The sequence below is a fragment of the Mustela nivalis genome, assembly GCF_964662115.1.
Source record: "Mustela nivalis genome assembly, chromosome: 10".
Taxonomy (NCBI): Eukaryota; Metazoa; Chordata; class Mammalia; order Carnivora; family Mustelidae; genus Mustela; species Mustela nivalis.
Genome location: NC_139029.1, coordinates 18800377 through 18810679, shown reverse-complemented (window position 1 = coordinate 18810679; position 10303 = coordinate 18800377). Strand labels below are relative to the sequence as shown.

The following is a 10303-nucleotide window of genomic DNA, read 5'->3' as shown; positions in this document are numbered from 1 at the left end:
GGGCTGACATAGGGTTGATGCCATACGGCCCCAGTCTTTTTCAAGAATTTTGGGTGTAAATTGCTGTGTAACAACTGGTCACAAATTTAGCGGCTTAAAACAGCACACATTGTTGTCTCATAGGTGCCAACTCAGGAGCGCTGGCCCAGTCGGCTGATCCTTTGCTCAGAATCTCAGGCTGTAATCAAGGTCTCAGCCAGGCTGCATCCTCATCTGAGACTCAGCTGGGGAAGAACCCACCTGCAAGCCCATCCAGCGTTTGTGGGCAGAATTTACTTGCTTTTGACTGTATGACTCAGGGCATGGGGTTTTTGCTGGCTGTCAGCAGAGCAGCAAAAACAGGGCCAGGGGCCATCTGCAGTTCCTGAGGGTTCCGGCAGTTTCTTGCCATGTGGGCCTCTCCAGCATACGTACTTACTTTGTCAGGCCCACAGGAGAGTCTCTAGTCCCAGTCTGCTAAGATTGAGTTTCACATAATGAAACTTATTATGCATGTAGTGGGAGTGACAACTTTCCCATCACTTTTGCCATAGTCTATAGGTTAGAAGGAAGTCACAGATCCCACTTGAACTCAAAAAGAGGATCACACACCCTCGTGTGAAGACCAGGAAGCAGGTATCCCTGGGGGTTGCCTTAGGTCCTGTCCACCACAGAACCTATCGGGATTATTGGAAAACCTAAGGAAAAGTGTAAGAAAAGAGAGAGAGACTAGGATAGGAGAGAGAAAGAAAGAAAATCATAATACATGAGGCAGGGGCTCCTGGGTGAGTAAGTTGGTTGAGCATCTGACTCTTGGTTTCAGCTCAGGTCATGATCTCAGGGTCATGGAGTCTGCTTGCTCAGCGTGCAGTCTGCTTGGGATTCTCTCTCTCCCTCTGCCCCTCCCTCTGCACCATCTTGCTCTCTCTAGGATAAATCAACCTTAAAAAAAAGCACAAAACCATAATGCAGCAGGATACAAAGGTAACAACAGTGACTTCAAGGATCACTAATGGTTACACACACCAGAGGCTGCCCAGCCATGCCAGTGGTGCCAAAGACTCTGGGTTTGATGAGCCCCAGCTTGGAGGGATCCATGTTGTGGGTTTCCTCCTGTCTTGCTCCTTGGCTGTAGAACAAAGTTAAAAACTGGACATACTGGTTTCAGTGTAGAGTCCTGTTGTCCCACCCAGTTGGGTTCCTTTGCAACCCTGAACCTTTGCTTGTGCCTTGTCACTTTACAGAAACTCGAACTATCTTGCTTGATTTCAGCTTCCCTCCTCTCTACCTCAGAATTTCTCCCTATTTGCATCAATCCTTGTCTCTCATCTTAAAGATGTGGTCCTCTTTCTGCCCATGGCCAGCCCTCTCTCTCTCTCTCTTTACATAGAGATTGCAAACACACGCTCCAGTCTCTCTCAGTTACAAAGCAGGGGCACTGAGTGGCTCAGTTGGTTAAGCCTTAGACTCTTGATTTTGGCTCATGTCAGTGATCTCAGGATCCTGAGATCGAGCCGCACATTAGGCTCAACGCTAGGCATGGAGCCTGCCCAAGATTCTCTCCCTCTGCCCCTCTCCTACCTTGTGCAAGGGCATGCATGCTCTCCCTCTCAAATAAATAAATAAATCTTTAAAAACAAACACAAACAAATAAATAGCAAAACTAAACAAAAATACCAACAACAGAAACAGCATTCCATGTGTGGCTACCTCCTCACTCTAGTGGCAGGGTTATCTTCCTCTCTCTCATTTAAAGAATAGCTCCCACCTCCATGTCACCTATTCACTTATTACTTTTTTTTTTAAAAGATTTTATTTATTTATTTGACAGACAGAGATCACAAGTAGGCAGAGAGGCAGGCAGAGAGAGAGGAGGAAGCAGGCTCCCTGCTGAGCAGAGAGCCCGATGCCGATGCGGGGCTCGATCCCAGGACTCTGGGATCATGACCAGAGCCAAAGGCAGAGGCTTTAACCCACTAAGCCACCCAGGCGCCCCCACTTATTACTTTTTAAATTTAGCCTCTGTCTACATCACTCCCCTAAAACTCCTATTTTGGGGCCCCACCTGGCTTAGTGGGTAGAGCGTGCAACTCTGTCTCAGCATTGTAACTTAAAGCCCCACATTGGGTGTAGAGATTACTTAAAAATAGAACCTTAAAAAAAAAAAACCCACCTTCTATTTTAAATGTCACTAGTAGCCCATGTAATGCGACATAAACTATTCATTCTCACCAACACCCACAGTTCCCAGCTTCTCTTACAGATGGGTGTGACCAAGTGACTGAATTCCAGCTACTGGAATTCAAGCGAAAGTGACAAGGTGGCTCATAAAATTCTCAGGTGCTGATCTTTGCTCCCCTTCCTATCTGCTGCAGAATGGAGGAGACTCAGAGTCAAACCAGATGTGCCCATTCCAAATTTCAGGGTCCCGCTCCTCCTCAATCATCAGAAAGACTTAATAAGACTGAAATCAAGGGGCACCTGGGTGGCTCAGTCGGTTAACTCAGACCTCTAAATCTGGTGCTGGTGTTTCTGAGAGTGGATGCTTAACATCTGTCTTTGGCTCAGGTCATAATCGGAGGGTCCTGGGATCAAACCCGATGTCAGGCTCTCTGCTCAGCAGGGAACTTACTTCTCCTTTTCCCTCTGCCTGCGGCTCTCCCTGTTTGTGCTCTCTCTCTTTCTGTCAAATAAATAGATAACACCTTAAAAAAAAAAAAAAAAAGACCGAATTCAACTGTTGTATTTCTGCAACATGTGTGATATTTTGTTTTATTTGTAGCAAGTAAATCTGGGGCTAGGAGGAATAAGAGATTCCCTTATGGTTATCCTGGAAGCTCTATGACTCTCTGACCATGACATAGGTTGAGAGTTTTAAAGACCCAAGTTTGTCATCTTCTTCGTGCAAAAACTCCAATGCATTCAGAAGCATTCCTGTCATACCAAGTCCCCATAGTCATCATCACTGCCCTAACAGTTGAGTGCAACACTGGGGCCCCCAAGGCACTTGGCTAAGTTGGCACGTCATCCCAAATAACCGCAGGTGATAATTTGATTAAGCATGATTCCACAGCATGCCGTGGATTGGTTGCTCTGCGTTTCTCACCGGCAAGGAGCTCAGTGCATTGAAACCCAATGACACCACCAAACCAATTCCCTAGTCCCATCTTTTGAGGTCTATTTTCTGCGACCCTTCCCAGTACTAACTTCTGTATCAGTCAGGGTCCAGCCAATGAGACAGAAACCATACCAGTTATTGGACAGAGGGAATTTAATATAAAGAATAGTTGAAGGAATTAACTAGGTATAAAGCTGTTAACTAACTGAAAAGGTAAAAAGACAACTCTGAGATACCATGGAGACAGCAACAGCAGGAGGCATCTATAATTCATAGAGCTAGGAGAACAAAGGGAAGCATCTGGAATTATGAAAACTTAGGAACTTAGAAGAGGGGCTCCACAGAGCAGAAACTAAAGACCTCTAAATCTGGTGCTGGTGTTTCTGAGAGTGGAGAAGGACCAGCACCGCTGGGGAAGGAGTGCCACTTGGCTGATGCTGATGTCTTTGACTGGTTTACCCTGAAGCTGGGTCTGCAAAACCAACTGTTGAAAAACTCTGCAAAGTGGATTCAACTGCTGCTGCAGGAAGGCTCCACCGCTGCCCAGGTGAAGGAGCTTTGCTAGAGTGACCTCACAGGAAAAGGAAACAAACAGAAGGGAAGCAGGTCTTCCTCCTCCGGACTCACTATCTCCCTCTAGTGGCCCTTGTTGGGGCGCTGTATGCATAGAGCCGGCACTATACGCATGGAGCCGGCTGACAAAGCAGAAATGTGATGTGCAGCAGGCAACCAGCTCCCCTATCTCACAGGAGAAAGCAGAAGGGTGGGTTTAGAGCTGAGGGACAATAACCTACCAATGAACACGGGCGCTTTTAGAAAAGCATTTGAAGAAAGAGGTGAACTTAGGTGAGAATTAGCTGGTTTTTCAAGCAGAGATTGAAGGGAAATAATAATGGGCCTTTCAGAGTCAGAAAAGCTGACTGCTTCTAGACAACAAGTAGTATAAGACTGAAAAAAAGGTCTTGAAAGATGTGAACACCGTTAGGGCGAATATCAGCTGAAGAGTGTGGCCTTCCTTCTTATTATTTCACATGACTTTGGTGTAGCCATCATTACATTAAGAGGGAGTTGGGGGGGGGCAGCGCCTGGGTGGCTCAGTTGGTGAGGCATTTGCCTTCTACTTGGGTCATGATGCCGGGGCTCTGAGATCGAGCCCCACATGGAGCCCCACATCAGGCACCTTGCTCAGCAAGGAGCCTGCTTCTCCCTTTCCCTCTGTGTCCACTACCTCCCCTGCCCCCCCAGCTTATGCTCTTTCTCTCTCAAATAAGTAAATAAAATCTTTTAAAAAGAGTGAGGCAAGGGGTGGGGCGCCTGGGTGGCTCAGTTGGCTGAGCATCCAACTCTTCATTTCAGCTCAGGGTGTGATCTGAGAGTTGTGAGATCCAGCCCTCTGTCTGGTTCTGTGCTCAGCCCAGACTCTGCTTGAGATTCTCTCCCCTCTCCCTCTGCCCCTCCCCCCACCCACACTCACTTGTGTTCTTTCTCTCTCTCATTAAATAAACAAAACCTTTTAAAAAAGAGGTAAGGGGTGTCAAAGCAAATAAATATAGAAGCTTGAGAATTCCATGTAGGAGAGAGCTTGAGGGTGGTTAGTGTCACATGGATCTGACTGGAAGGAAATAGAGCAGAAACATCTTGTGTTAATTTTCCAGCCAGTCTGGCTAAGCCACAGTACAGAGATATTTGGTCAAATACTATTCTAGATGTTTTTGTGAAGGTATTTTTAACATTTAATTAACATTTTTAAAAAATATTTTTTAAGTCATCTCCAGGAGCCCAATGGGGGGGCTCGAGCTCATGATCCCAAGGTCAAGAGTCACAGGCTCCACCAACTGAACCAGCCAGGTGCCCCGTAAGGTGAGATTAACATTTAAATCAGTAGACTTTAGTAAAGCAGATTATTCTCCATAAAGTGGGTGGGCCTCATCCAATCAGTTGAAGGCCTTAATAGAAAAAAAGATCGACATCTCTGAGAAAGAGGGAATGCTGTCAGCAGATTTGAATGGCAATAGCAGCTCCTCCATGGCCTACCCTGCAGATTTTGGACTTGCCAGCCTCAACAATCACGAGCCAGTTATCTCCCCTGCATTCATATATATATGCGCGTGCACGCGCACATACACACACACACAACCCATTAGTTATGTTTCTCTGGAGAACCCTGACTTATACATCAAGAAGGTTTTGAGGTAACTGTGTTATCAGAGAAACCATGAGCCCAAATTTTAAAGAGGCTTTGTCTCCCTAAATTCATATAAAATCTCAAGGGATGCATGAATAGCCAAAACAATTTTGAACAAGAAGAATGCAATTGGAGGTCTCATACTTCCTGATTTCAAAATGCGCTACAAAGCTATAGGAAACAAAACAAAAAAGTATGGTAGTGGCACAAAGACAGACATATAGGCCAATGGAATAAAATAAAGAGCCCAGAAAAAAAACCCTTGCATGGAGGGTCAAGTAATTCTGACAAGGGCTCCAAGACCAGTCAATAAGGAGAAGAGTCTTTTCGACAAATGGTGTTGGGAAAACTGGAGATCCATATGCAAAAGAATGAAGTTAGATTTTTATCTCATACCACATATAAAAATTAATCCCCCATGGATAAAAGACTAAATGTAAGAACTAGAACCATAAAACTCTTAGAAGTAAACAAAGAGTCAAACTTCATGATCCCAGATTTGGTGATGATATCTTGCATATAAGACTGGAAGTATAGGCAACAAGAGAAAAACAGATAAACTGGACTTCATCAAAATTAAAACCTTTTGTATGTCAAAGGGCACTATGACCAGAATGATAAGGCAACCAGGCAATCTATGGAATGGGAGAAAACATTTGCAAATCATACATCTGATTAATATCCAAAATACATTAAGAACTCCAGCAACTCAACAACAAAAATCAAGCAACCTGATTTTAAAATGGGCAAAGGATCTGAATAAACATTTCCTCCAAGATAAATATTCCCTGTGCCAGTAAGCACATGAAAAGATGTTCAACATCACTGATAATTAGGGAATACAAATCAAAATGACAACGAGATACAATCTCATCCCCACTAGCATGGCTACTATTGAAGACAAAACAGGGGTGCCTGGCTGGCTCAGTCATAGAGCATGGCACTCTTAATCTCAGGGTCGTGAGTTCAAGTCCCATCTTGGGTGTGAAACCTACTTAAAAAAATAAAACAAGTGCTGGTGAGGATGTGGAGAAATTTGAGCCCTTGGACATTGCTAGTAGGAATGTAAAATGGGGCAGCTGCTGTAGAACACAGCACAACAAAAAAATTAAACATATGATCCAGAAATTCCAATTCTGCGTATATACCCCAAAGAATTGAAAGCAGGGACTTGAACAGATACTTGTCTACCAATGTTCCTATCAGTATTATTCATAATAGTCAAAAGGCAGATACAAGGAAAATAACCATTGACAGATGAATGGGTAAACAAAATGTGTATTCACACAATGGAATATTTCAGCCATAAAAAGAAAGGACACTTTGACACATGCTACAATATGGACGAACCTTGAAGACACTACGTGAAATGAAATAAGCTCATCACAGAAGGACAAAGATGATGATAGAGTAGTCAGATTCATAGAGACAAAGCAGAAGGATGATTGCTAGAGTCTGGGGGGGGGTAGGGGGGATGGGGAGTTACTTTTGGGTATCAAGTTTTAGTTTGGGAAGATGAAGATGTTCCAGAGATGGATGGGGGTGATTATTGCATGACAACATGAATACACTAATGCCACTGAACTTTACAATTAGGGTGTAACTGATTAAATGATAAATTTTATGTTATGTATATTTTAATGCCCACCCACACGTGCATGGGTACCTCTGGCTGGCTAAGATTTAAAATAACTTTTAGGGGACACCTGGGTGGCTCAGCGGGTTAAGCCTCTCCCTTCAACTCGGGGTCCTGGGATCGAGCCCTGCATCGGGCTCTCTGCTCAGCCCGATGAGCTGAGGGGAGCCTGCTTCCCCCCTCCGCCTACTTGTGATCTTTCTCTGTCAAATAAATAAAAACTTAAAAAAAATAAAATCAAATAACTTTTAGGCCCCCATGCTTGCACCAGCAGGAAGTGAACCGTGAGAGCAGCACATTCTCTGAGGAAGTCATACTCTGCAAAGCCCACCTGGGATGTGGCCATCATGGATAGTCAAGGGGCCAGAGGGCACAGCCAGGAGGCGTGGAAAACATTGGATAAAGGAGTCCCTCCTAGAGCTAATCAAGATCTAATCAAGGAACGGCTGGCCAGGGAAGAGGGCTTTGTCAGTCTGACCAGCGGGGATTTGGAATTGCTTTGGACCAATTCTTTCCTTTCCTGGACCGATGTTTGTATTGAAGCTAGTCTTGGTCTATCATTGTATATTTTGTTTTTTTAATTCATAAGGAACCATATCGGAAGCTGACGCGGAGCTGAATATAGTCACTAGATGGGGTGTGGGTCTATCTCCCTTGGGAAGGGGTGTGTTCTCTCTGTGAGAAGAGAGAAAACAGGTATCTGGCTCAGAAAGAGTGCCTGAGGCAGACGGCGACACACAAAAATCTCTCTTTTCTTCTTCTTAAACCCACATCCAGACTTCATGTTCCAGTAGGGTTGCCAGATTTAGCAAATAAAAACACAGGATGCCCAGTGAAATTTGAATTTCAGATAAACAACAAAGACTCTTTTAGTATGTCCTGTGGAACATTTGAGACATAATTCTACTGAAAAAAATATTTGTTTACCCCAAATTCAAATTTCACCAGGCATTCTGTGTCTCATCGGGCAGCCCTCCTTCCTGGCCTCCCTTTGCAATTAGATGTGGTGGGTGACTGAGGTCCGGCCGGTGGTGAGAAATGTGCCCTTCTCCCAAGCCTGGCCTCTTAAAACCTCTCCAAAAGCAGAGGACTCTGAGCATCTAGAGGAGGGGAGAGTCACACAATGGAAGGAGCCTGCACCCTGAATGAATTGAGTAGAACAGGCCTCCCTCCCCAAACCTGCACTAGACCAGCAGTGAGTCTGTCTCGAATAATATCCCTAATCCTTAAATCCAATAGCTCTTCTCATCCTTTCCTTAACAGCATATGGCTTTGGTCACCATTTCTTTCTTTTTGAAACTCTCTCTTCCCTAATATTATTATTTTCTCATCCTCTAATGATGATGAGGAGGAAGAGAAGGAAGAGGATAGGTGCCACGCACCAAGTTCTTACTACGGGCCAGGTGCTGCGCTAGTGCCTTATCTAGTATCTCATTTAATCCTCCTAACTTCTCTGTGTGGTACAATCACTCCCATTTTCAGGGTGAGACAAAAGGTGTAGAGAAGTTGAGTCACTTGCCCAAGGTCTCACTGGCTCTGCTTCTCTCTCTACACTCTTCTTTTGACAGTCCATCCGATACTGGCCTCTGTAACGATCGTGTCTTGTATGGATGGCTCCCTGTCCTCTCTCCTTGTCTCCACTTGCACATTTCCTGGCACATGAATGTGCTGACGGCATTAAACTCAGCACAGCCCAAGTGTGCAGCTACTCCTGTGTCATACTGTTCTCCATGCTTCTCCTTCAATTTCCACGACAACCCTGAGACATGTTATTCATAGCTAAGAGGTACAGTGTTATCCACATTTCACAGATGAGTGAACGAGGCTCAGAGAGTCAGGATCTGGCTCAGGTTTATACTCGAGTACACAGCAGCTCTCAGTGACAATACCTCAGTTCTACTCAAACTGAGCTCTCCCTGTCCTGTTTGGTTGCCTGCTTCCTATACTCACTTTCTACCCTTAACTTTCAAATCCTCCCCATCTTTCAGAGGCCAGCTCAAGGGCTATTTCCCCACCAACTCTGTTCGGGTATACCAAGCTTGAAGGGATCTCCACCTTGTGTGAATTTACAGAGGACTTACTCTGTATCTCACTTATCTTTTCGGAAGCATACAAGCAAAACTCTAACAAAGTTCAAGGGGACAGGTACAGGGCAAGAAGTTTATGTGGCTCTTCGGTCCCAGAATTTACCAATTTCTTTCTTTTTTAAGATTTTATTTATTTATTTGGGGGATGCCTGGGTGGTTCAGTCAGTTAAGTTGCTGCCTTCAGCTTGGGTCATGATCCCAGGGTCCTGGAATCGAATCCCACATCGGGCTCCTTGCTCCATGGGGAGCCTGCTTCTCTATCCACCTCAGCCTGCTTGTGTGTGATCTCTCTCTCTCTGACAAAAAAATAAATAAAATCTTTTTTTTTTTTTTTAAGATTTTATTTATTTGGTAGAGAGAGAGACAGCACGAGTTGGGGGCAGAACAGAGGGAGAGGGACAGACTTCCTGCTGAGTGGGGAGCTGGATGGGGCGCTCGGTGCCAGGACCCCGAGATCATGACCTGAACCAAAGGCAGACACTTAACTGACTGAGCCACCCAGTTGCCCCTACCAGTTTCTATCTTGATGAAAGTTTCTGTGTATCTGCTACCAACTCTATTAGAGAATTATTTGAGGTCGGGATGTGTGGCAAGTCATCTTCAGTCCCTAAAATAGCCATTCATAAATAATTGTTGAAAGAACTGATCAATTTCAAACCCTCTGAGCCTGCACACACTACATTTTTAGATGAAGGTGAGAAGGTCTGTTTAGGAAAAGTGGTTTTTCCCCAAGGAGACTGGTAAAGACATGTCAAACACTCCCTTTCCTCCCACCTTCATTAGAGAACAAAAAAGCATCTACTTCTTAGGTGTATGAAGCGTCTGGTTTCTGTTTTAGCTGGGTCTCAGAAGGAAATGACTTTTCTCTGAAATTGTAGACGCCCAACCCAGCTGCAGCATTGTTAGGCCTCAGGGTAAACAGGAAGCTTCCTGCCTTGGGCCCTTCATGTCCCTCTCCCAGACTATTAAAGACTGTTAATAGGATGGTAAAAAGACAGCTGCTGGCCGTAAAAATCAGCCCATTCCTTAGATCCTTGGAGAATAGCAACTAGATCCCTCCAAGTTCAGAGAGAAAACTGTGTCCGTCTCCAGGTCACACACCAGGTGCCTTCACCAAGCCGGAGTCCTCAGTTATCTCCTCTATGATGAACTGGAGCCACAGTGGCCTTGGCAGAATACCAAGAGTTTGGTACCTTCGGTTGCTTGGCATTAGTTGAGAAGGTAGTATTTCCATTTTTAGGGTTTCTGGTCCTTGACATTATTTGTTTTGGGGAGCAATCCACCCTGAGTATCCCCCA

At 44.8% G+C, this 10303-nt stretch overlaps 1 long non-coding RNA gene across 1 annotated transcript in view; it reads right to left on the bottom strand.

Annotated features, from left to right (window-relative positions):
* LOC309841656 overlaps positions 1 to 10303 on the bottom strand; it is a 963915-nt gene that overhangs the window by 709752 nt on the left and 243860 nt on the right. The gene's annotated exons all lie outside the window — the stretch shown is intronic.